We start from the raw sequence: 27,927 nt of genomic DNA on the forward strand, positions 1-27,927 counted from the left end.
AGGACTGTCACCTGAGCTGATTTATCATTGTCTCATGGGTAATCAAGAACATACTCTAGGGGCTGGGGATGTGGCTCAAGCGGTAGCGCGCTCGCCTGGCATGCGTGTGGCCCGGGTTCAATCCTCAGCACCATATACAAACCAAGATGTTGTGTCCGCTGAGAACTAAAATAAATAAATATTAAAAAAAGAACATACTCTAGTAAGTTAATAACATCATTGTCATTATTATTAAGGTTTAAATTCTGGATGAGTCTTTAAAGACCAACCATTGCAGTATCTCCCTTAAAGCACGTTCCATTCCATCATCCTAAGTTGCAGGTGAACTAGGAACTAATGATGGAGCTCCTCTCGGGGAGCTACCTTCAGTAATAAAAGTGAAGAAGGTACTGGTGTTTGGGAAGACCGAGATGGTGTTTCCATAGCTTCTAACAGAGGGGTGGGAGCATGCCCAGAACTCAGCCTCTCCAGCTGTTGTCCTTCGTCCCTCAAGGCAGCACCCAGATGACCATAGCTCATGATGGGGCCACCGACAAGACCAGCAATGTGACTGACCCAGAAAAATGATGAATAGGAAACTAAAAGCTTTACTTGTGCTTTAAGAGTGCCTCTGCTTTTACGTAAATAGGGCCAACATATAACTCGATATGTGCCTCATAAATTATAGTAATTGAGCTAAACAAGCTCCACTCGACCTGGAAGGGCTGGTCTAGTCCACAGAGAAGTCCTGTACATTAGTCCTGAAAGCCTGATGACCTGGCAGCATTAACAGTCTTGGCACAGAGAAATGAGATTGAGGAAAAGGATCTAGTGGCCTGAAGCCATTGGAGAGCACCTCACAGAGGCCCCTTTTGAGAAGAGCTTGCTGTTCTTGTGTTCTTACCTGGGACAGGCTCCCTCAAACTGATGGGACCACCACCCACAAGGGACAGAGAAGCTCCCCCCAGGCATAGAAGCTGCAAAGGCCAACGTCTTTAGCCTCCTCCTTCAGCAATTCAACAGCTGCCTCTGTGCAGCCTCTGACTAGGCCCTTTTTGTGCAAAAGAAAGCCAGCCTCTCCTTGTAATTCTCCTCTTCTGTAAGGGAAAATGCTACAAAACGCATAAAGAATGGGGTTGGCTTGCAAAAATATAATTGCCTCATTCCATACTTTGAAAGATTCAATTCACTGCAATAAAGTAAATCTCAACAAGGAGAGAATAATGGGCATGAGTCAAGATTTGAACCTTCTCAATTGAAGGATAAGGGGAGAATGAGTGGTAAGTCTATTTTCCAATGTACTAGTGACTGAAAATATGTCACTCATTTTCAACTGACATTTACCTTTTGCAGAAGTCAAAGAGAACGTTTTTTTTTTTTGTTTTTTTTTTTTGATGCACAGCCCCCTATGTCCACCCATGAGATTCAATAGGTACCACAGAAGGAATCCTGTTTGCAACCCCCGTGCTCTTTAAAAGCAGGTAACAGGCTACAGGTGTTACTCAAGGTGGTGGAGTCTCCTGGGTAAGCATAGACACTGGAACTTAGCATGCTCCCATGAAGCTGCCTGTGACACACCGCAGAAAGGAACTTGCCAGGCAAAGATTTTCCAGATCTGAGCAACAGGGTTGGTAGGAAGGAAGTTATGCAGAGCTTTGAGGTCTGCCGTCTCCTCTTGGTATGTTATATATAAAGTGCCCTCTTGAAGTTATGATAGAAGAGAGGCTGAGAAATGATTCTGGGCTTTGGAATCAGCCAGCCAGCAAGTAAGTTCTGGAATTGTCACTCAACTGCCTGGAGCACTTAGAGTAAGTTGCCGAATTTCTTTCGTCTTTATTTCTTTCCCTTGATACAAATATTTTAGAGCGTTTTGGACTTGGATGCACAGGTAAGATAATTTGTTTTTCAAACCTACCAAGAGACTGGTGCTCCCTAACAACAAAAGTGAGGGTAATTTTAAAACCCTGTTTTTGGTAAATATATTTTTAACAGATACACTAAAGCCATATTTATGAATTGAATGTATTAATGAGGTAGTATGTAATGGTAACAGGTGAATATGTTAGGTAGTGTTCAAATCAGGTTAAACATATCCAGCTCTTCAAGCATGCAGCTCCTTCTTTCCGGTGAAGATCTTTGTCCAATGCTTCTATTCAGCAGCTTTGTCAAAAGACAGCCCTCTGCGGATGTGTAGTTGACTTCTGGGCTATTCCATTGTTTCCGTCTTTGTGTTGTTTGTGCTGGTCCCTTGCTGCTTGGATCACTACATATTGAGACTATGTTTTGAAGTCAGGTATTCTGATACCTCCTGTTTCCTTCTTTGTGCTCAAAACAGCTTTGGCTATTTCAGGGTTTGTTTTTTTTCATGCTTCCACATAAATTTAATCACTTTACGTTTTTTTTTTTTTTTTTTTTTCCTGGCATATAAAATGGAGCCGAGATGCTCCTGCCTCGGTTGTGTGATCATTAAAAATAATTTGAGGGCTGGGCAGGGAGGTAGTCCGGGCTGGGAGGTTGCACGCAGCTTGCACCCAGCCTGGGTTTCGATCCCCCAGCGCACGAGCGCACGCATGCGCGCGCAGCCTCCACCCCCCCCCCCACACCCCCCACAGAGGGAGAAAGATGCTGGAGCGGCGGGAGGAAGCGGCTAGGGCTCCTCAGCGGCCTCCGCTGGCTGAGGAGAAAACTGCACCTCAGCCAGGTGAGTAGCCAAGGAACCTGACAGAAACGTCTTAAATGGTAAAACAAACAAACAAATAAACAAACAACAACAAAAAATAAGTAAATAAAACACCGACGGAGGGGCCGGGGCGTGGCTCGTGGTGAGGGCTCACTGAGCGCTCGCCGGCACGTCCACCTCAGCACCGAGAAAAATAAATACGGTATCGGGTTCTTTTACGACCAAAACATAAAATAACAATAATAATAATAATAATAATAATAATAATAAGCCAGAGAGGCCCAGGGGCCGGCGAGGGGCCCGGAGCCAGCAGAGGAGCCAGGGCGGGCAGCGAGGGGGCAGGGGACCAGAGGCCAGCGCGGCCGAGACCTCCCAGGAGCAAGGCTGAGGCGGGGCCTCTGGGGAAGGGGCTGGGAAAGCAGGTCCCCAGGGGGTCCCCGGGGGTCCCAGGAGTCCCCGGGGTGGCCCGCGGGAGCCCTCCTGGGCCCAGAAATCCGAGCCCTTCCCAGAATTCCAAGCCCTTCGCAGGTGGGAAGACGCCCTGGGGCTTGGGAGGTAGAATTTACATCTTGAAAAAACGGCCCCATCAGCAAAAGCACTAGGCAGATTCCCTGCAGTCCCCTCCAAATAAGTGACATTCTTCACAAAACTAGGAAAAAAAAAAAAAAAATCCTTAAGTCCATGCAGAAGTGACCCAGAATAGCCAAAGGAATCCTAACAAGTACAGAGAAGCAGTACCTGGTCTGAAATTTTATTACAGACCTGTGGTTGAATGAATGAATGAATGAATAAATAAATAAATAAATAAATAAAAATTAAAAATTAAAAAAGCAGCATGGTATGGTCACCAAAACAGACATGAAGACCAATGTAACAGAATAGAACACAAAACCTACACCCATCTGATACTTGACAAAGGCGCCAAAAATCTATGTGGGAGAAAAGACCTCCTATTCATCAACTGGTGTTGAGAGAAAATTGAATAGCTATGTGTAGAAAAAAATGAGACTAGATCCCTATCTCTTACCCTGCACAAAACTCAAAATGGAACAAAGCTGAGGAATTAGACCCAAAACCTTGAAACTGCTAGAAGAAAATATAGGGTTAACACTCCAACATATAGATGCAGGCACCACTTCCTTAACAAGACCCCCAGAGCACAAGAAATAAAACCAAGAATCAGTAAGTGGGGTGCCATCAAACTAAAAACCTTCTGCACAGAATGACTGAGAGTGTGAACAGAGCCTGCTGAACAGGAGAAAATCTGGGTCGGCTACTCCTCTGACAGGGGACTAATATCCAGAATACACAAAGAACTCAAAAAACTGAACACCAAAAAATACATAAGTAACCCAGTCAATAAATAGGCAAAAGAACTAAATAGAAACTTCTCAAAGATTAAACACAAATGGCCAATAAAACTTATGAAAAAAAAAATGTCAACATCTCTAGCCCTCAGGGGAATGCAAATCAAACTACACTAAGATTTCACCTCCATTCAGAATGGCAATGATCAAGAATACAAACAATAGCACATTCTGGGGAGAATGTGGGGGGAAATGTACAATTGTACATTGTTAGTGAGACTGTAAACTAGTATAACCACTAGGAAAGAAGTAGGGAAATTCCTCAAAAAATCGGGGTGGAACTACCATATGACAGCTACCCATTCGTTGGTATTTAAAAAGAAACGAAACCCTAAAATCAGTATACGAGAGCAATACAGCCACCTCACAATAGCTAAATTATGGAATCAACCCAGTTGATGTTCAATAGATGAATGGATTAAGAAAATGTGGTTGAGATACACAATGGAGTTCTCCTTTACCATAAAGAATGAATTTGTGGCATTTGCTTGTAAATGGATGGAAATGGAGACTACCTGGCTAGGTGAAATAACCAAACTCAGAAACTCAAAGGTCGAATGTTTTCTCTCATATAGGGAAGCTGGAGTAAAATGAAGGAAAGGAGGGGGAAGGACAGGATAGCATTAAGACACAGGGAAGATCAGTAATCTAGTAGGAGGCAGAGAGGCAGAGTGGAGGAATGGGAAAGGGGAGGCAACATGGAATGAATTCTTAAACAATCATTTTCTGTGCATATGTAAGTATACTTCACGTTTATAAGTAAAATGTGCCAACCAAATATAAATAAGCGGAGGAAAAGGAAGTTAACAGAGTAAAGAAAACAGGGGAGGGGAAGAGGACAGGAGGGAGAACCATGAACTGAATTCAAATTCCAGGCAGGCATGATTTTGTTGGGATGAACCCAATTACTGTTATGTAACTATAAAGCTGTGATTAAAAAAAAATTGTCAGTGTAAAAATATCACTTAACTTGCAAGACAAATGACTGTCAAATATATTCTGTAGATACACTGGGCATTGGATAGCTGTCTAGTCTAGAATCTAATTTCATCCTTAAAAATTATTGAAAATCATAGATAGTTTAGATAGTTTTCTAGAAAAGGGTAAACCTTTTGGGAATGCAAACTTCAGAATAATCTGTCAGTGGTACTTAGGAACTGATTCTAGACAATAATGGGTGAGGTTTGGGATGACAAAAAAAGCATTAATATGAAAGCTTCATGTCTAAAATAAATAAGAATATGATATGAATTGGGGAAGCGTGAGAGGTTTACATAATGAACCCTTAATAAGATATATTTTCTTCCTTCACAGTATTATGTATTTCCCTATTTCCAAGTTTAAAAAAAAAATCTTTTCTGTTACATATCCATATCCTAAGATGGGTAGTGTTTATTTTTTTCAATGAAATGTGCCTTTAACATTTTGCTACTGGCTTATAAAAGCATCTGACCCTGGCTTATTTCAAACTACTTTATTTACTTAGAAATTGGGTATGTGTCTGAATCTTGAAAAGAGTTCCATAAATACCATCACTTACAGGAGTTACGAGAGCTTGTTTATTATTGGTTTACTTGTCTACTCACATAACAGCCAGTGTCTCTAGGGCAGGGAATTCATTTGTTTGCTTTGGGCTTTGTGTTTTTGGCATATTACATGCAGCTTGGTAATTGGTAGGCAATCAATAAATAAAAACATTATTAAAATGAATCCGAGAATGGGAGTTCCGGATCATTTTCTTCCATCTTTCAATCAGAGGTAATCTCCTTATTCCTATTCCCTTCTAACTGACATCCATGCATGAATCATGGGAAAAGACATGAAATGTCTATTCTCTTAATTAACCAAACACTGCAGAGTTTCTCTTTTCCTCCAGTGAAAGACAGATGCTGAACTCAGAATCACAAGTGATCAAGCACAGTGGGGGTGAAATGTGCCATGCCTTCTCTCATCAGCCCAGATGATTTGCTGAAGTGTTCTTGTGTCTGATGCCTATTGGGATAAAAGACGCTAGATTCCCTAATATGTAAAAATGAGACTATAGCCATCACAGCCACTCAATAAGGTTGTTATGAGAATGAACGGCAGGACTGAGGTCACAAGCCAAGTGCAGTGTGCATACACAGGAGTTCAATAAACAGTCGTGAATCACAGTGACTTGACCTTGTGCTGCAGGGTGCTTCCGATCAGGCTCCTATTGAATTTGGGGACAGGAAATCAGTTGTGTAAACAAAATCATTCTGTTCTTCAACTCACCTAGACTTTCTCAACATAAATAATAGTTGTTTTTTTTTTCCTTTCCTCTTGGATGATTGCCATATTTTCCTTACCTTGTCCATCTATATGTACTCTCCCACTAAAAATAGTATATTTAAAAGAAATGTTTAATGGGGACATGGGACGTAATGCAACATCTAGTGTTTGTGTGTGTGCGATTTATGTTATTGTCTTATTCCTCTTGAGTGTGCCTTCTGTGTCCATTATATGGCTCTTCATGCTGGGGCTGGAATGTAGCCCTTAGCCAGGGAAACTATAGCTGTGTCCTCACAGAGCTTCTGTTCTGTGAGGAGTAGGAGGCAGGAGGCCAATGAGCCAAAGATGAATTGAAAACACCAGACAGGGAAGGAAACAAATGGATGTGTGGGCAATAGGAGGAAAGAAGGACTTATGCCTAGCAACTTGGGAGGCTGAGGTAGGAGGATCGCAAGTTCAGTGCCAGCTTCAGCAACTTAGTAGGCCCTAAGTAACTTAGCAAGACTTGGTCTCTAAATAAAATATAAAAGAGAGGTGGAGATGTGGCTTAGTGGTTAAGCACTCCTGGGTTCAATCCCTAGTACCAAAAAAAAAAAAAGAGAGAGAGAGAGAGAGAGTCTCTAAACAGAAGCTGACTTATCAACACAAAGGCTTTGAGGCAAGAATAAAGATTGGATGGGGAAAATAGACCAGATTAAATAGATGAGAATCCAGAGAGTGTCTAGGGCCTTAAAAACTGTGAGAAGGAAGTTGGGTTTGATGGCCCAATAAAACAGGAAGCAATATAACATTTTATGCAGAATGTTTGGGTTTTTTGTTTGTTTGTTTGTTTTTTGGTTTTGTTTTTTTTTTTTTTTTTGGCACCAGGGATTGAACCCAGGGCATTTAACCATTGAGATACACCCCCAGCCTTTTTTAAAAAATATTTTTATGTAGAGACAGGGTCTCGCTGTGTTGCTTAGGGCCTTGCTAAATTTGCTGATGCTAGCTTTGAACTCGAAATCCTCCTGCCACAGCCTCCCATGCTGCTGGGATTATAGGTGTGTGCCACTGTGCCTGACTTAATTGGCTTTTTTAAAACATCCTCCTGGCTGCCTGGTGGCACATGGATTGAGTTGGGGAGAACTGCCAGGGGTTTCTTGTGATAGTTCCAGGGGGAACCTGTTCTGGGAAGGGCTCAAGTTAAGGAACTGTGATGGACAGGAATGAAGTCACTTTCCAGAATGGGGGTTCAGTTTAGTGTTATATTGAAGAATTTGATGGAAGAAATGAGAAGACAGAAATAAAGAGTGACTGTTAAAATTGTTTTCCTCTTGTTTTTGCTTAATCATCCAAAGTAAAACTCAAAGGAAAACACATTTTAGATCATTCCAAAAAAATTCCCTATAGAATGACCCAATTTTTTCTTTCCTTGGGTCCTTGGTCTTTTTATTTGTACCACAAGTGATTAGCATATTCTCTTCAGATAAATTTAAATTTTTAAATTTTTTTAAATTGAGTTTATCTTAAAAAGGCAGTATCAAATTATTTTCCAAATCATAGCACCTTAGGAAACCCAGATGAGTTTTTAACTGTATAGTGTTTCTAAGACTGGTAGTATTTTTCAGCATACCAGTGCTTTCTGGTTATATATAAAAGGTGCATGATCCTATTGAATTTTGTAGATTTTTCAAGTTCTTCTAATTTATTAGCAGAATTTTTTGTTTTGGAAAAAAAAATAGGCTCAATAAATTTATCCTAATCTTTTTTTTTTTTTTTTTTTTTTGGCAGGGGAGTTACTGGGGATTGAACTCAGGGGCACTAGACTACTGAGCCACAATCCCCAACCTTAGTTTGCACTTTATTTAGAGACAGGGTCTCACTGAGTAGCTTAGTGCTTCACTAAATGCTAAGGCTGGCTTTGAACTCGAGATCCTCCTGCCTCAGCCTCCTGAGCTGCTGAGATTACAGGGTGGGCCACTGTGCCTGGCTTATCCTAATCTTTCTAATAATGAAAATCCCACTCATAGAGATAGGTTAGACATTTGCAGTCACAGAATGAGTAAAACCCAGAGGGTTGTGGGAGGTGCTGGTTTCTGAAATTCCCTGTGTGTAGGTCCCCAATTTTCGACCAACCATCCATACCAGTTTATTTTGGCAAAGTATTGAACAGTCATTAATGTAGTGATTTAAACTAATCTTAACATTTTAGAAAGCTTACTTGGTAAGATTTCTGTCTGCGACATTGACATTTTATCAAAAGTTTTATCTGATGGTGTCTGGCAAAGAGAAGGGCAGCATACTATTGAACCACATTCAGTTTTAACTTGAATAAATACCAAAAAAGTTCCACAAGTCAGCATTACATGTAGAAGTAATAGCTTACTGCCCTTTCACTTCTATATAACACTATGTCAAAAACATTATATCTGCCAATATGTGATTCCGCAAGCGACCTTTGGCATTTGGAGCATGTATTCTCAAGCATCATTAGAGATTTCATGCCAAACCCAATAACATACTTCTGTGTTGTTTTCAAATGTCTCCCAAAGCAAAAGGTTAATGATCAATAAAACGCACTGAAATGGTTCTTTTTGTTGCCATAGCTCATCTATTTCTCTTTTCACTCAATCCCCACGTGCTTTTAATATTTCCTAAGCAGCTTTTGTTTTTTCACTTAATGAAGAGTAACTAATGTGGCATTTCTCTTTTTATAAAATAACACTCTCTAATAGACCTCAGCCTATGGGGATCAGTTATATCCAAGATGCCTTTCATTTGCCCTACGACAGTGGGTTAACACCATTTGACAATTGTGTGCCTTTAAAAATTAAAGGTCATGCATAAAATCTCCCATTTGCATGAGTTTGCACAAAATTGTAAAATTTATTTAAATACTATCTGGCTTTGAAAGCTATGGCTCTAGTTTTGGACAATAAAATGTAATATAAAGCAAAACTCAGAAAACTGTGGCCTCACACAATGTGGCCCACCATTTACTTTTTGTAGATAAAGTTTTATTGGCACACATCCATGGCTATTTGTTTACATTTGTGCTTTAATGGCAGAACTAAATAGTTCCAACAGAGGGCTTTAAAGTTGAAAGTATTTATTTTTTTGTCCCTCACAGAAAGAAAAAAAAATTGGACAGTTCCTGATCTAACTAAAAACAGGGCCTCTGTCACTTCTGAGATTATACAGTCACAAAAATGTAGACTAGTTGACATCTATACTTCATGAAAACCAAAATGTTTGAATATAAAAGTCAATTTGCAAAAAAAAAAAAGTCAATTTGCAAAACAAGTTATGCATTTTCTTTTTTAAAATGTAAATCCCATTAGTCAATGGTTGCATATACCTCAGAAATACACCCAGTACAATACATGTTTTTAGTTGAGGAGAAAGGAAGGAATTTTAGCTTTTAATTCAATAACCTATGATAGTTCTGGAATTACATCACAGTAGGCATGTGAAATGTTCTAGGGTATGTGGGTATATTTTTTAAAAAAATACATAGGTAGTTACTAACAACTCTGTCCTTTAGTAGCGGTATTACTATCTGCGGCAATATGACTAGTATTTAGTTCTATACTTCAATTAGGAATTTTCAGCATTAGTATTAAAATATTATAAAATAATTCTACTTTATAATGTGAAACATAGGACTATCACAGGCAGTGTTACCTTGGGCATTGTTGCTACCTGACAAAATGAAGACAATAATTTATTCCAGACAAAATAATAATAATAATAATAATAATACTTGGAGTACACTACTTTGCAGGGATGTACAAATGAGGATGGCCATTCACCTCCTCCCTGATGTTAGAACAATTGCATAAAATATCCACCTGAGTTTGGTGCTGTTATACCTGCTTTTTTTTTTTAAAAAAAAAAGGGGGGGGGGATTAGGTTGCGCTATTAGAGCCTAGATAAGTAATCAGATATTTGACATTGAACACCAATGTCTGCCCTCTGCCATTACTGTGTGGTGATTCATAATAGGTTGAGAGCTTACATTTGAGCTAGAATGGCTTGATCAGATGTATTTATTGATGTTGTGTGGATAAGGTGCTGTAGCAGTTTTTGAGCCTTTGAAGAATTACACTAATCTTACTGGACACCATCCTAGATGCTATATAAGTTTTTTAAATTCACAGGAAATTTAAAAACCATCACTTCTCTGTAATCCTAAACATCAAATAACTCTAATAATTTGTCTTGTTCCCCTCCCTATGAGAAGCATTACTTTTGTAAGTGTCCTAGTTAATTTCTGTGCATATCTATAGGCAAATGTTCCAGAATAATGAGATTGCAAGGTCAAAAGGCAGACATCTTTATTTTTTATTTATTTATTTTTTGGCAGTGCTGGGGATCAAACTCAAGGCCTCACACATGCTAGGCAAGTGCTTTACCACTGAGCCACATCCCTAGCCCCAACATCTTTATTTTGATAGGAATTGCTACATAGCATTCCAAAATGGTTATAACAGTATATTCTCAGCAACGTTTTACCAGGATAACCATTTCCCCAAGGTGTAGTTTTTATTTCGATATGTCTTTAATGAGAAGCATTAGCATCCTTGGTTATTAATGTTCTCTCAACAGCTGGGTATGGTGACACACTCCTGTAATCCCAGTGGCTCAGGAGGCTGAGGTAGAAGCATTGTGAGTTTGAATAGGGCCTCAGAAACTTAGTGAGGGCCTAAGCAATTTAGCAAAACTCTGTCTCAAAAATAATAACAACAATAGAGGGCTGAGGATGTGGCTCAGTGGTTAAGCACCCCTGGGTCCCATCCTTGGTACCAAAAAACAGAAATAAAAACAAAATTAGTACAGACTATGCCTACGTCTTGATTAGGAACTTTACAAATAAAAAATTGCTGATTGTTAACTCTTAATTTTGATTTTTACAATTGTCCAATAATTTGTATTTAAACCTTTGAGAAGGCAACATACATCATAGGCCTGATCTCTCTGTGGTCCCCTACTTGAGGGAAAACTCCATTGCTATACATATGCTCTTCAACACGCTGATCAGAGCACATACTTCATTTTTGATGGATGAAGGAAATACAGCATGTGACTCTCAGCTTTACTTTGTATGGATGAAAACATGCAAAACAGCAAACAAGGGTATTATTCAAGTTCTGATTTCTAACCTAAATGGAACATCACTGATGTTATAAATACAGAGCGGTTTCGCCAAGGTTCTTCATATTTTTCACCATATCCCAGGAAGAGTTTAAAAAATTGTTAACAGTTCAGTTAAAAAAATAGCTTCAGAGATTGCTGGATGTAGTCTTTAAGAATATATCCAAATTCTGAGCATACACAATAACTCCAGTATAAAATGTATATAACTTGACATTTTTAGAAGATATTGAATTTATATATTCTTCTCTAAGGTTATTAAGTGTTTATCATGATAGATGACTAAGTTGTTGAACTGTAACCAAGAAGTCTACCTCTTGAATTTTACTTTTTACTTTTTTAATGTTTTCTGGAATTAAAAAAAAGGCAACGTTCCTTTGAATTTTAGCTCATTCACACAACAAAATTTGACCACCTTCTATATAGGAGGTACAACTCTGAGGAGAAATCTAGGAACTAGGAAAAACAGCTGGTAAGGGAGGCAGAAGAAAGTCTGTCTAGTACTTGGGGAGTTTTGTGAGGTTTTGTTATATTATAAAGTACAGCATTTGAGTATATTAGTACTTCTTTTGCTTTGAAATACTCATACTTGATACTGTCAGAATATCTTTTCTCTTATTGTTCTGGTTAGTAAGACCATCACGTCCAAAATAATAACTCCACTCTTGCTGAAGATGAGTGATATTTAATCTGCATTCATCTCAGACACTTTAAGGATACCATGTAAGCAAAATTCCTTACCCAGGAGAGAAAAATACATTTAAGTCTCCTAATTGTGCACATGGATTGCGCCAGTCTAAAGGCTTTCACTGAAACCAGCATGCTTGATGACTCAATAGAATTAAGGATTATATGCTATTAGATATTTATCAAGATGTTTGAAAATTATCAATCCATTATATAGTATATTCATCCAGTGATTTATTGATTTATTCACCACATAGGTGATTGAATTTTAGTGTTGTTATATGATCAGTACTGTGTTGGACATTGCCATTACTCTAAAAATAATTTTATGTAATTATTTAATGTGAGTTTCATCTTAAAACCAATCACTAGACCCTCTAAAATGAGGTTCAGTATTTCTGTGAAATTCAGCATCAAACATTTGTGCATTTGCCACACGTCAATCTCTTCTGGTCTTATCAGGACTTAACCAAATAAGAGGAAATTTGTTTCTTACTTTTATCAGGGCTGAAAGAAGATTTGATTATGTAATTATTTAGAAACTATATTTCATACAAAGCAAGGAAAAGTCAAAATACACTGTGGAGTCACTCACATTACATGCCAATGTATTTTTTCAGTGAGTTGCAAGGTAATTACATAAAAGACTACAACGGAAGCTGTTTTCCACTCACTGATTTTCTAAAACAAGTGACTCAATCCCTCTTACACCTGTCAAGTATCTGTGATAATCTGGAGCACCACATTAAATAAGGCATATTTAAATTAACAGTTTAATTTTTCCAAGTGGCATCCGTAATTTTTAACATAATAAGCATTACCAACTTTGGTTCAGGTCTTGCTGAGACCGAGTGACACCTGAATTACAAGTAGGAGAGGATCTGTTGTGGAGTGAGGCACTGATTTAAAATAAGTACACTCAAGAGATGGTTACAAATGAGATTCCAGCCCCAGAACTGCCTTCTGTGTGACTTCACTGTCACATCCATGGCCTGCTCCTGTGCATAATTAAGTAGTGATAAGAAACACAGAACTTTCTTTCTTCATGTCACAAATGGCTTGCAACTGTAATCCAGAGAGACTGCAACATCTCAGAAACTGTCAGTTTCAGAGTCTTTTAGTCTCAAAGCTAGCAGGAAATATATGTCTCCATCTGGGCCTGTCAATAAATCATTAGTTCCTAAAACTATGAAAACAAAAGCATTGATCTTCATTCAATAAAAAGGAAATATACATGAAGAAGGGGAGGTGCCTGTAAGCCTAAATTTCTTCTTCAAGCGTAAATTTTAGGATGATCCACATCATCTGTAATCCTTTTCCCTTAAATTAATTTTAGCAATGCCTGCTATCAACTTCAGATTTTAGCTCAACAAACAAATAGGGTAAAACGGATCCTTCTGGGTTCAGTTCCGAGCAATGTGGCAGATGAGCTAGAACCAACCTTTCTGTTGAAAAGAATAAAAAATAAACAGAAGTAAAGAAATGCATATGTAGTCTAGCAAGAAAACACCAAGCTGAGGCCAATAGTAGAGTCATCGCAAGAAACAGAATAGACTGAACAGTAAGCCAGCTTTTGCCTGGAGGGCATATGCAAATCACAGTTGTCCCAACTATAATTTTTTTGACATTTCTCCATATAGAGGCTAAGTATTGGGGCAGGGCAGGGGGAATTCTAAAGCTGAGTCAAATTGGGAAAGTCAAATCAAAGATCCTCTTATCATTGGGACTCCAACATATTATACTATCCATGTAAGGGTGAATTCAAAATAAGTATGGCCCAGGGAAAACATGGAAATTCCTCCAAATTTGGTACTGCCCAAAGGAGGAAAATATTCCCCTTAAAATATGTTACCACAAGGTGACATGTGAACAGGTTTCTAACATGAATTCCTACTACATGGTCAGTCTAGAAACTTCCACAGTGAGAAATGGAGATTTAAGTAGCCCTATGTTGAAGACTGCTGCTAGGACCAGTAGCAAATCTCCCTCAGACAATTCTTCCTCATCTGAAGCCTCAGAGGACTTCTGAAGGTAACTTTTACCAGTGAAATGGGCAACAGGTAGTCAAAGCTCAGTGGCCACCTGAGTAATTAAGACATCCCAAACTAAAGCCAGAAAAAATGACAGAGCAATTTAAGTCATCTGACATATAAAATGTATGAATTGTCATCATTAGGAGGAAAGTAGTAGCCCACTGCCTAACAAAATACTTGGCTTCCTAAGATGGCACTTATAAATAAGTTTGAGAGTAGAACCATTATCAGAGAGGCTACTATCCTCAGGGGACTATTTTTTATTTTATTTAGGTTTTGGGACTTGAAATTAGACAAAGACATGTAATCTTGCTATATACTTGCCCAAGGTTGCAATAAGTAATGTCTTTAAGCTTTGTATGTTTGTTTGAAATTGGTCTTATGATGTCTATATATTGAGTTGCTGTGTAATTGTAGACCAAAACATGTATTTGTCACAGCTTACCATATAGCTGGGTTCCTGTTGGCTGGAGCACCCGTTCCTCCTTTTCCTGACCTAGCTTCATTAAATGGGGGAATTTACTCCTCTGTGTTTTAAGGAGGATCCACTACCCCCATCATTGTAAGTTAGTCTGATTTATCCTGTGCATTCACCTTGTATAGGATGATGAAGAGCCAATCTCCAGGTGGGTATGTTAGGCCTTATACTTGGGCTTTTAAAACTGAGTGTCTACCAGGTGTGAGAGAACTCTAAGGACTCATTTGTCAGAAGACAGTAGAGTGAAGAAGACTACCACTAAATAGAGAAGAGAGGTGGGAGGGGAAAAGAGGGAGAAGGGGAGTTGCACAGAAGATGGAAGGAGAACCTCATTGTTATACAGAATACATATATGATGTTGTGATGAGAAAAAGAAAAAAAAGTGTGTCACATTAGATTGGATAGAGAGAAAGGATGGGAGAGGAGGGGAGGAGTAGGGAGGATAGGAAGGGCAGCAGAATAGAATAGACAATATGATTGATGTATGTACATTCCATGTATGTATTATATGTCAAAATGCATTCTACTGTCATGTATGACTAAAAAAATAAAAAATAAAAATAAATAAATAAATAAATAAAAATAAGCACAGAAGAGCCAGCAAAAAGAAACTAATCTATGAGGCCAATATTCCATGAGGAGACATCCCCAATGTTTCACTGCTAAATTTGTAACCTTTTATTGGTTAATTTAGTAATAAATATCAGATATACAAGGTAATAAAAGGAGGGGTGAAGATGTAGCTCAGTGGTGGAGTACTTGCCTAGCACACACAAGGCCAGGGTTTGATCCCCAGTATTGCATCTACTGATGACAATGAGTTTGTCCCCAAAAGAACATTTTTGTACATATCGTCACTGTTTCCTTAGAGTCATTCTTCTGGTTCGTTACTCCACTGTTTCCCTTATTTCTTTTCTGAGTTTTAAAAAGCCTTCAACCCACTAACACTTTGCTTATTTAACACCGCTTTATTGATAAATTAATTTACAGTAAAAACTCAAAAAAAAAAAAAAAAGAAGACAGTAGAGTGAAGTAGTCACACAGTCCTGCATGTACCCTGCTTAAGCTCAGGTACCCTCAGATGGACTGTCCTCCAAAAGAATGGCCTGCACACCCTGGTGGGCTCCAATGTGAGTCTTCCACAGTGTGCTTAACTCTGACATTGTTAGCAGGCCACCCTCCACGCTAACCCAAACTCACTGATGGTCTCTCCTGTGCCCCTGGTCCCCACCTGGACCCCTACCATGCCCACTTGCATTTGAGGACTTTAGGCCTGAACTACTTCTGAAGGGGAGAGGGAGAGCCAGGCCATGTTAAGAGTCATGTAGGAGCTGCTGCCAATCAGTTCATCAATCTCCAGCCAAGTCGAAAGGACCTTAATGTTTGATTTAAACATTAAATATAAAATCAGTATGCTACAGAGACACAACCACATCAATGTTCATAGCAGCACAATTCGTAATAGCTAATCTATGGAACCAATGTAGATGACCTTCAATAGATGAATGGATAAAGAAAATGTGATGTATATATATATATATATATATATATATATATATATATATATGAAATTGTAGACCAAAAAAAAAAAAAAAAAATATATATATATATATATATATATATATATATATATATATATATATGGTGGAGTATTACTAAGCCATAAAGAAGACTAAAATTATAACATTTTTTGATAAATGAATGGAACTGAACAACATAATACTAAGTAAAATAAGCCAGACTTAGAAAACCAAAGTTTGAATGAATTTCCTCTTATGCAGAAGGTAGAGAGAAATAAGAGAGAGAGAGAGAGAGAGGATCCTATGAAAATAAAGGGCAATCAGTAGAGCAAAGGAAGGAGTTGGAAGGGGAAGGAGGAGGGACTGGAAAAGGGAGGGACAATGGAATTAAAGCGACCAAATTCTATATGTATACATGTGACTATGCCACAGTGAATTCCACCTTTATATCTATAAAAGCAATGAAAAAAAGAGAGCAATTAATATGTAGGAGGACCAATTGAGTAAAGAAAGGAGACTAGGGGGAGGGAGGGGGAGGGCAAGGAAAAATGCTGGGGACAGGAGTGGAGCCAATGATACATTTTAGTCGGCTTCTTTGCTGCTGTGACTAGAAGATCTGACCAGCACAATTTTAAAAGAGGAAAAGTGTACTGGGGTGCTCACAGTTTCAGAGATCTCAGTCCCTAGAAGGCCGGCTCCATTCCTTGGGGCTCCAGGTGAGTCAGGACATCATGGCAGGAGAGAGTGGCAGAGGGAAGCATCTCACATGGTGATCAGGAGACAGAAAGAGGAAGAGTCTACCCTGCCGCAGTCCGGCTGCAGCAAAATAACCCGGCTGCAGCAAAATAACCGGGGGGGTGACGAACAACTTGTGTACGTTGATACAGCAGGAGTGGGAGCCATTTATTGCAGGACAGGAGCAGTATTTATACATTCCACACAGCTTATCTAATTAGCATAAACTAGATACATCAGTCAACCAATAAGGAATCTCCATACTTAATGGCTCGCTTTTGTTACTTCTCAAACCACTCCCTCTGGCATTTTGCCAGGCACCATCCAGACTTGTTTACCAACTCTAACATTCCCCTGGCAAAATGCCAGGTGTTATTTTGACTTGTTTACAGACTCTAACACTACCCTCCAGATACAAAATATACCCAAAGCCACACCCCAATGCCCACCTCCTCCAGCCACACCTACCACTTCAGTTACCACTCAGTTAATCCCTATCAGGGGATTAAATCACTGATTGGGTTAAGACTCTTACAACCCAGTCATTTCTCCTCTGAACCTTCTTGCACTGTCTCACAGGTGAGCTTTGCGAGGACACCTCATCTCCAAACCGTAACATGATATTCTGTGCATGTATCAGTACATCAAAATGAACCCCACTATTATTTCAAGTATAATTCACTAATCAAAACATAAAAACAAAAGATTCCAACCATGTTAGCATGTCTGCGTGTGTTTTTCTCCCAGCATCTTCTGAGAACAACATTTTAGACTCTCAGTGAAATTTTCATTCATAGCCAAAGCTCTTGGATTCTGATATAGGAGGTGTTAATATCCAGGTTTCTCACTAAGTTACACCCTTCACCCCTGGATAGATGGGAAACCTTATCCAAGCCCCCTCATAGCATGACATAATTTCATAAGAAATTTCCAGTATAATTCTCCTTTTATGACCCAGCACTTATCAAGGAAGAGCTGTGCATTAAAATAATATGCACACAGTGAGTGGCAGGATTTCTACCTGGGAACAGGTTAGACTCACACTCTGAGGTCTGTCATGTGTGTGGATAGACTAGACGTTCCTATTGGCTTGCAAATGGAAGCTAGGCTGTTAATCAGCTCTTCGGATGTACAAAGAGACTGTATTTGAATATTTCTTGATTTTTCTTGGAAACATAGCTCCAGTGCTTTAATACAAGTTTTCAGCAGCATTGCTATATTTTATTTGGACTCAAAAGAGAGAGAAGGTGGTGATTTTTACATTCTCATATAAATACAGTGAGAAATAGTTCGTGGGATTTATTAGAATTGCATGGGTGATGCTTTTCCTGAATAATTTACAGTTGGAAAATGAAGTGAAGATCTGGGAGAACCGATCATTTTTAAAGACAAGTATTTCACTGCAAGTAGCTGCTGCGGCTGCTGCTGAACACGTTGATGTATTTCTCAGTAGTTGCCGTCAGTCTGGGAAAATGATTCTATATTGGGAGACCAAGCTACCTAAGTTCCACATACCAAAGTCCAGGCACTAAAGCATTTTTGGAGGTGGCCTTTCAGATTTTGATTCTGGTTCTTAATTCAAATCTTCAGTTCCTTCAGGGCTAAACAATTGTCATGAATTTTGTGAAATCTTATGAGACTGTGAAATTTTTGTGAAGATAACAATGATTCTGAAAAATATCCACAGTTTTATTATGAGGGACTCTGGTTGGGGTTCATACCTCATATGGTTCAGGTATCTGAAAATGATTCTCAGCAGCTGGATTAACCTTCACTTGACAATTTAAATATGCAACTATGTATTCTACATATAATACAACTTAGCTACTAAATGTATATTTGTTATAATTACATAATATGTATATATGTTATATTTATGAGTTTCTTTATACACACACACACATATAATGACTGACTCTGAAAATGATTAAGAATTAAATTATATTGCACTGCAAATAATTTATTATCATAGGTGGTGAATAGTATATCTCTAGTGTGTGTGTGTGTGTGTGTGTGTGTGTATATATATATATATATATATACACTAGTATATATAGATATAAAATAGATCTTATAAGTGTCCAAGCAAAATGAGTTCTTCCAATCAGAGGTTAAGGTATAAGGAAAATTATTTTCCATAGTGGAGAAACATGTTCTTCAGCTGTGGTCAGTTCAGCAATTTACATTAACATACTCTGTTCCTAACATGATTTTGCTATGAGACTGTCCTCACCCTGAGACGAAGTAGGATCCCTCACAGACTAGGACATACAAGGAAAAATGAGGTCTGTGTACATATACATGATGTAGAATGATTTCTTAGCATGAAATGGATTATTTCTGGTGTTGGGTTGATAGTCTGAGAATTTTGTTTATGGGCTTTGAATTACCATGAGGTTGCTGTTTCCATAGATAGAATTTATAGCTCTGCCGATGAGATCCTTGGAGCAAACTGATTAGGTTATGACATTGCTGTAATGCTGATTGTTGCTACAATCAGAGCCATTTTTATACAGATATGCTAAAAAAATTATTCGCTGGGATGCTAAGCAATTTGAGTAAAAAAAAATTATATTCTCCAAAGCAAAATTGAGCTAGTGTTTGTTTTGATTATTGATCCTGTTGAGTTTAGCCTCCTTATCTAGCCTGCTCTCAGTCATCTGGTCAGAGCTAAATGGAAATCCATTCTGTTTATTTCTCTTGGTTTCAAGGTATAGCCCAAGACAACCGTAAAACTAAGCTTATTGTGTTGGTACTCATAGATAAGAACCAGAAAATAATTTTTTAAAAGGAAGTTCCAGGGCTGGACAGAAAAGTTTGTCCTCAGGGATTCTTATCTCTTTGGTCCTGTCCCCAGGCCTTTGACTTGAAAGCCTAGCTGCTCTGCTCTTTCCTCTGCAGACATCAATGACTACCATGGTTTGAAGTTCAGTCAACTTTTCTGAACCTCAGATGTAGAGAGAGAGGCTGCGTACTTCTGAGACCCGCTCTTGGCAGGTCCATGGGCATCTCCAATTGAAAACAACTTCTTGACTGTCCCTTCCCTGCTCTTGGAGTACATGACGCTCCCTTCCATACCCCTGATAGATCCCTCCATGTCAATATCCCGTGCTCATGTCACCACCAGGTTATCTTGAAATCGTTGCCTTCTGGATGCCTGGCAACTCCTCCCCCCATATTTCCTCATTTACTCTCATTGTTTGAGTAAGAGTCTCCATATGTCTGGCCTGAAATCTGGAAATGGTTCCTCATTTCCATGCCAGGTCTCTCTAATCCATTATTCACTCTCCAACCAAAGAGAGCTTTTTAAAAACCGAACCTGTCCCTACCCTACCTAACTTGTAACTCTTTGGATCTCTTTTGTTGTCCTTAAGATCAAGTCTGAATCTTCAACAAGGTCACCAGTGCTGCTCAGGGTCCTGTCCTCCTCCTGCCCACTTGGCTCCAGCCACACAGCCTCCTCTCTCTGCAATGCACTGCTCCCAATTGAAGGCTGTCTCTCAGACTTTTCTCCTCCCTGTGTTATTCCGGACCCACTCTTAAACCCTTTCCTGAAAACCTGGATTTCCCCTCAGAACATCTGTGTTGTGATAGCCAGAATGACACTGTGTTCATTCATAGCCCTGGAACCTAGCCCTATGCCTAGTATAGTACATGTGCCTAATGAGTTGAATACATGAGAGGCCAAGGAAAGGTGAGGGGATAGGGACTTTTAGATCACTAGCTTCCAATGGAGGGAGCTTCTTATAAGGTACATGAATTGTTTCACTAAGGTCCTAAGGAGGAAAAGTGATTAAATCTCAGGTAGAGGAATTCACACATGAAGAACTTAGCCAACAGGGACATGAGGAAAAAATCTGTCGAAGATCTAAGATATTCCCCTGGCTATCTGTACTGGTGCTGCCTCAAACATCTTGAGAGCTAATGACTATAGAAAAACATATGGTGATGATGAATACTTGTGCGTTCATCATGATGTCGTCTGTTTACATGTGAGACAACTTACAAACCATCACTGACATCTTCATCTAGCTGAGTCTTTAACACTTCCAGCTCATAACCCACTTGAATCAAAGTGTGAAATATGATATATCAAGAACTATGTAATGTTTTGAACAGCCAACAATAAAAAATTAAAAAAAAAAAACACTTCCAGGCTGCTTTGCAAATCCTTGCATCCTTACCTCTTCATCATTTCTGCTGGCTTTCACTAAGAGAGTAACCTGGGGGCACTCCTGCAAAGGTTGAGTTTCTGTTGCAGATTCTTTGACCCAAGTCATTTGGGCTGGGTGATTTGCGAGCCTCAAGGATTCACAGCATCTAGATATTACAGCGTAGTAGAAAGATGCCATTATTGAAAGGTGCATAAACAAGCTTGCCCACTCCTTTTTTTAAGCAAAAGGGATCCTTATGCTCTCTGGCCATATGCCCAGCTGCCTCCTGATATGGTGGGGTGGGGCTGAGGAGGACCAATGTATCTTGGGCAGAGGAGAGGTTTGGTTCCTACTGTGGTTTGCTCTTGACAACCAAGGGAAAGCACCAATCAAAAAAGGTTCTGTAAAGTCCCCTTGCATTGGACATTTATTAATATCTGGTTGCTGAATTTCTTGGTGGACTGATTGGTATGTCATGGTGCAAAGGGAATGAACTCATGTGGTGCAACCACTGTTTAATAATATGCAGAAGTGTTTTTAAATAGCAACAACAAGCATAGATAAGATTATCAGCAAAATACCAGTTCTGATTCAAGCTTTTTCAAGAAATTACATTTGATCCCGTATAAGTCTCATTGGCAACGTTCTGTTGTTTGCCTTGGAAATCTTACTTTGCATTGTCGATTTTGAATTTTAGTTGGAATTTCCAATTGAGTTTGATCATTTGCTAAGGATGAGATGCATCATCCTTTAGATGAGTGATTCTCAAAGTGTGGTCCCCAGACCAAGGACATCCTCAGCACCTTAGACTTACTAGAAATGCAAGTTTCCTTCTCAGAAGTATGGGGGTGGGGTCAGCGATCTGAGGTTCTAGAAACCCTTCCTTATTTCTGATGTGCCCTCAGGTGCGAGAGTCGCTGTATTACATCATCAGTGTACCTGAGTTGTGTCAGAATACAGTCACTGTGACAATTTCTCAGCAATGTGACTGAGCACCTCTGTTAATGAGTGTAGGTCTTTGTGAGCCCCAAAGCTGCGATCACTAGCCAGGTGACTTATTCTTGAGCTTCAACTCCCAGCAGGCAATTCAAATGCAGTCTTAAGAAATTACACATGAGTATCTGTCATAGACATTGGTAGTCACTGCTAATTGTCCAAAGCATGAAATATAAGCCTGTGAATGTCAGTGGTCTACTGTACACATCTAAAGGACTCAATTTAAGATGGTGAAAACAGGTTTGAAAAGCTCAATAATTAGCAGAATTGCATTCATGTTGAATTTTTTTAAGTAGGTAAAATAAGTACTGCTACATTTAAAGGTGCCACAGAAGTCAGGTTATTATTGTGTCAGGGAAGAACATGTCTATAAAAGAAATTCATGGTCATTGTACTGTCCTCAAAAAAAAAAGAGCTTAAAAAATTACACATAGAAAATAAAGATTAGGTTCCAAATCATTTTCAATGGAAAAAAAGATACAGTTTTCCTGGTTACTTCTGAGTTTATGAAATTTTTAACATCTCTTTTTTAAGAGGTTCCAATTCAAAACATCACCACAAAAGCAGTGCACACCCTTAACCTTAGCTCGAATTTTGGTTCAAAATGTTTTCACTGTGAATGCATTTCTCTTCTTCAAAGGGATATACTAATTATATTTCATCTGCTCATTAGGTAGAAATGATAGTTTAGCATGGACAGAAAGTTCAAGGGTGAAGCTTCTAACTATTCATAGAAAAAACAAACACTGACAAAGTACAGGATGAACATTCGCATTTCAAGGAATTAATCACAGTTCCAGTTATACGACGGGTATGAGAACCCCTGGATATTCACTTAAAGAGCCTTTGTTCCTCTATGCATTTTTCTTTTCACTACCCAGGGGTCCACCTCCATGGTGTCACGGTTAGGTCCACTTTGGTCTCCGTTCTTTTGTCCGCACACGGCTGCCCTATAGAGCATGCTGCGTTTCCTGCATACATGTCCCACACTCCTTGCTTTATTACTTGAAAGGTCCAGTTCTGGTTCTGCCTGCAGCCATCACTCCCTTCAGCCTTTGGAGTTGGTGATGGGCTCTGAAAGCGCCTGCCAGGGCCTCACCTTCTAGGGAAGTCTCACTTCCTCCTCCCCTGTGTTTTCCTAATCCTGCCATCCCAGGGGCCTGGACCACCCTGTGCTCAGACTGTAGGAACAAGGGAGAAATGCAGCTGGTCACCTTCCCCAGGCCCACGCCCTGGAGATGGGCTGAGGTGACCCGGAGAAGAGGAGCCAGAATAGGGACCTCCTGGGCTTACCTGCCCCCCCACCCCAAATAGCACCCTTGTATTACTTCACAAGGGAGGTGGCCAAGCCTTGCTGACCGAGGATAATTCAGAGCACCGTGATTCCCAATGTGGGAAGGATGTCTACTGAATCCATTCCATGTGCTAGTTACTCTACTGGATATTTGAAATCCTTTTGCTAATTATCATCCTCACTTTTAGAGGAGACAACTGAAGTTATGCAGAGTTCAATATTTGACCCAAGGTCCTTGAGTAGAACATAGAAAAGCTGAGATTTATGGCTTTGATATTGGTGTTCTGTGTTTCTGGTGCTCAGGTTCCTCGTCACTTTGCCAAGCCTGAGCACAGTACATCTGACTGAGCTGGTAACCCCTTAACTTTCCAGTACCAATGAAAGAGGAAGGATTAAAGAGATACTCCTTCCCTACAAGCTCCAGAAAAGATTTTAAGAATGATTGATGGCCCCCCAAAAAACAAATGCTGAATGTTTTCTCTGATCTAAGGTGGCTGATTCATAGTAGGGTAGGGAAGGGGAGCATGGGAGCAATAGATGAAATAGGGCAGAGGGCTGGGAAGGGAAGGGATGTGGATGGTGCAATGTGATGGACATCATTATCCAAAGTACATGTATGAAGACACAAATTGGTGTAAATATACTTTGTATACAACCAAAGATATGAAAAATTGTGCTCTATATGAGTAATATGAATTGTAATTCATTCATTCTACTGTCATATATAAAAAAAATCAATAATTTTTTAAAAAGAATGATTGATGGGACATTTGCAGCAATTAAGATAATAAAATTTATGTTACAACTAGTATATTTACAACAGTGATAGCTGCTCTCAGTTCACCACTGGGGGGAAATGTGGCTCACACACAGATTTATGATTATTTCATCTACTTAAATAAAACCAGAGATGCTTATATATGTTACAATTCAGATTTTGCTGCTCATAACAAAGAAAAAAATTAAAGTAACTTTAAAGTTGCTTTTCTCCCTCCTGTGGAGTTCAGGGGTAGGAGGTCCTTGTGTGGACTTATAGTTCTAGAAGGGTTAGAGGAAGCTGTCATACTGCATCTTCATCTCAACAGGTCCCCTCATGGTCTAGAATGGTATATACAGCCCCATCTGTTATATCTACATTCAAGCTCAGAAGAAGGAGACCCCCATAAGTAACATATCAATAACACTTTTGCTTCTATGAGAACTCAGTCACATGACCACATCTACCTCTAAGGGACACTGGGAGAGGCCATCCTTAGTTGAGTGGGAATGCATCCCACTAAAAATGGGTGTTCGTATGAATAAAAAGGTACAGAATAAATAATGATGGGCTCTGCCAAGATGTTGCTCTTAGGAGAGCTCAGCTGAGCTACTCGAGGGAGTTAAACTGCCAGGGGTTGGGGTACAATTAAACCTGAAGCCCAGAGTGATAGACCTATGCCTGTGTTCACTTACCTCCGGTAAGAGAAATGGCCATTTTGTTCCATGCACCATATTTGTTCCATGGAATAATGTAGCAACAGGGACTGGATGGATCAGTGTAGACAGAGATTTCTTTCATTTTGATGAAGCCCTGAGCAAGCGCGTCCAGCATTTTTATGGACCCTGAAGTCAAGGAGCAGGGGAGGGTTGGGGGTAGAAAAGCATCTGCTCCCAAGTCTCCCACCTCTCCAGCAGGGACCCAGTGCAGAGACCCAGTAACAACCTCTGCTAAGGCCTCAGATAAGGAGACCTAGGAGAGAGGCATCAGGGTAGCGATGTGCATGTGGGAGAAGCACGGCCAGCCAGGGCCCAGTCCTCCACTGCAGCTTTCCTCCACAGTGGCTGCCAGCAACTCTGAGGTGTGAGGACAGCTTTGCCCTGGAGGCCCAGCACGTCAGGTCCCTGCAGTGGCCCATGGTCAGGCCTGGAAGCTCACATGTGGGTCTCTCAGCAGGAGCCTGACTCCTGACAGTGCCGAGTTCCTTATGCTTCCCTCAGCCCTTTGATATTCAGCCATGTGTGCTCAAAGCGGCACTCTAATTAATAAGCAATCTCTTAATGAGTTTTCTTCTTAATTAATTTTTACCTTACTTTATTTGCCCTCTAGGAAATCTTGCCATTTCACTAAAGGAGCATGGCCTTTTTTATCAGTGTCACACAAAACATCACCTCTTTGTTGATCTTGGTGGTTTCCGCTCTTCATTTCCAGACTCTATCACTCATGCTTGGTAAGAACACGTTTGACCTTCAGCCTGCACACAGGCCTTGCTCTCCTCAGAGCTGGGCCCTGTTCAGCTCTCTAGTTAGAGGTGGGCACCCCTTCTGTTACAGTGCTCGGTGCGTGTTATATGGTTTAAAAATGATGATTGATTTGAATAAAGATGATCTTCATTTAAAAAAAAAAATCCTAAGATTCCAGAAGGATGTAAGAGAAAATTAGCTAAAATCACAAACTATACAGGAATGAGTCATTAGCAGTTCTGTAAGTTAGGGATTAAGAGAGTGAACACTGTCATTCCTCAGGACTCTGGTAGAGGTGGGGCACGTGGATGGCCATGAGGAGGAGGTGAAGACATCCACGACATCGTTTCTGTTGTTCATTGTCCTTGCTTCCTTATGTGTAAGGAGATTAAAGTTACAAAAAGAAAACCAATGCTAGTGGTGGTTAGATGGGGGAGGGGTACGGAGAAGAGAAGGTAAAGGCTGCTGGGGTCTTGTGAGAAACACGCTCACCTGTCCAAACCTAAAGATTAGACCAAGGGACCTAGGTACAGGGAAAGTGAGGCTTTTAATAGGGTCTTGCAAGATCGGGTGCCTGGTGGTCAGGCTACCCCAGGGTGATTATAGTCAGCATTTTTTCCCCTGAGAGGGCAAATTTCCTCACCCTGGTTTCTCACTGGCGGGGACCAGGGGTGCACAGTCTTCCTGGACACTGCATAGGTTTCACTGTCTCCTCTTGGGTTATTTGAAAATATATACTTTTAGTTGTTCCCACCTCCCTTTGTTCCCTTGTGGCAAGACAGTCTTCTTGGGTGAATGCCTCTGACACACATTCAGTTCTTCTTTACCGAAGTTACTGTTTCTCAACAGAGAGATTCTCTTTCTTGGTCAGGTCAACCCCTGCCCCACCTCCTGTTTGTCGAGGGCTGTTCAGGTGCATGGACTTTGAGTCTGCCACATCTGTAGACTGTGGTGCTGTTGTATAGGTCAACTGCCTGTCACTTTCTACTCTGCTCTATTTCCCCTCCAGCTGCCTTTCTTACATCCCAATTTTACATGTGAAGCTTACTACTGTACTCTGACATGGACCACTGAATTTCTATTTCTCACAGTCTGAACATTTGTAGACCTACCCCCCAAATCCACTTGCTAAATTTCTGATCCCAAAGATAATGTTACTAGGAAGTGGGGCTATGGGGAGGTGATTAGGTCATGAGGATGGAGTCCTCATTACTTGTGTTACTGCCATCTTAAAAGAAACTGGAGAGAAACCCTTCCATCAGCAAGAAGGTGCCGTCCACGTGCCAGAAAGTGGCCCTTACCCTACACTAAACCTTCCTTGACCTTGAACTTCCCAGCCTCTGGAGCTATGAGAAGTGAATTCCTAGTATTTATAAGCCACTCAATCTATGTAATGTTGCTAGAACAGATTGAATGAATTAGAACAAAGGGTTCCAAGTCTCGTCTTAAGCCAGAGGGTGCCAATTCAACTAATGTTCAGTCTGGTTTGGCTGCCCGTCAGTGCAAAAAGGAAAAACAATACATGAAGGAATTTTTGGAATGAAAAAATAGATTGTGAAACTGGCCTAAGCATGCTAAATTTTAGGTAGAAGTGTGATGCAGTGAAATAAAAAATCTAGCAAGCAGATTTTGATGAATATTAAAATTAAGAGAGCCCAGCTACATGGGTTCAGATGCTCATCCAATTAATGATTATCATTAAGTTGGTAAATATACAATAAAACAACTACCATCGCAAAAATGAAAGCAGATAAAATCACTGAAGGGGGAAATAAAAACGTAGCTCAGTCTAACCTCTGCATTTAAAGTAAAAGAAGGCATCATTTAATAATAATGGAGACTGTCATAGAGATGCCATTTCATAAGGGTCCCACTGGGATATTTAGTCTACAGAGCAATGCACTTAGATTAAGAATATAAATAAGCTTTTGTTTTCATTTTTTGAGCTGTAAAATTTGACTCGATAGTACACCCTAAAGAGGAGTCAATTTCCAGAGCAAGGACAGTACACGCTAGGAAAAACTATCTTACATGGATGTAATCACAATCTGGTATAAAGATTGTATGTGTGAAGGGATATATTTTGGATCGACTGTGTTTCACTTTCCTGTAGTAGAACATTGTGCATATTGGAGAATTCTTTGGGTCCACTGATTTATGACAGCAAAAGTAGAATTGAAATGAAATGCACTCTGTTTCTTTGCAAAAGAAAGTACTTTACCTTGACCATTCTGTTGCTTGAGAAAAAAACATACCACTATGCATTTTTGTTTTCAATCAAAGGTTGTTTGTTATTGAACATGTTTTGATGCTTTAGCTATATATTGAACTAGTGATAGATTCAGCTTCTATCAGTCCAGATCTTTATGTCTCTGGGAAGCTCTATCCTCCACCCCTA

Source organism: Marmota monax, unplaced genomic scaffold (assembly GCF_021218885.2).
Source record: "Marmota monax isolate L192 unplaced genomic scaffold, Marmota_monax_Labrador192_F-V1.1 WCK01_AAM20220418_F8-fsc00028, whole genome shotgun sequence".
In the NCBI taxonomy this organism is placed as follows: Eukaryota; Metazoa; Chordata; class Mammalia; order Rodentia; family Sciuridae; genus Marmota; species Marmota monax.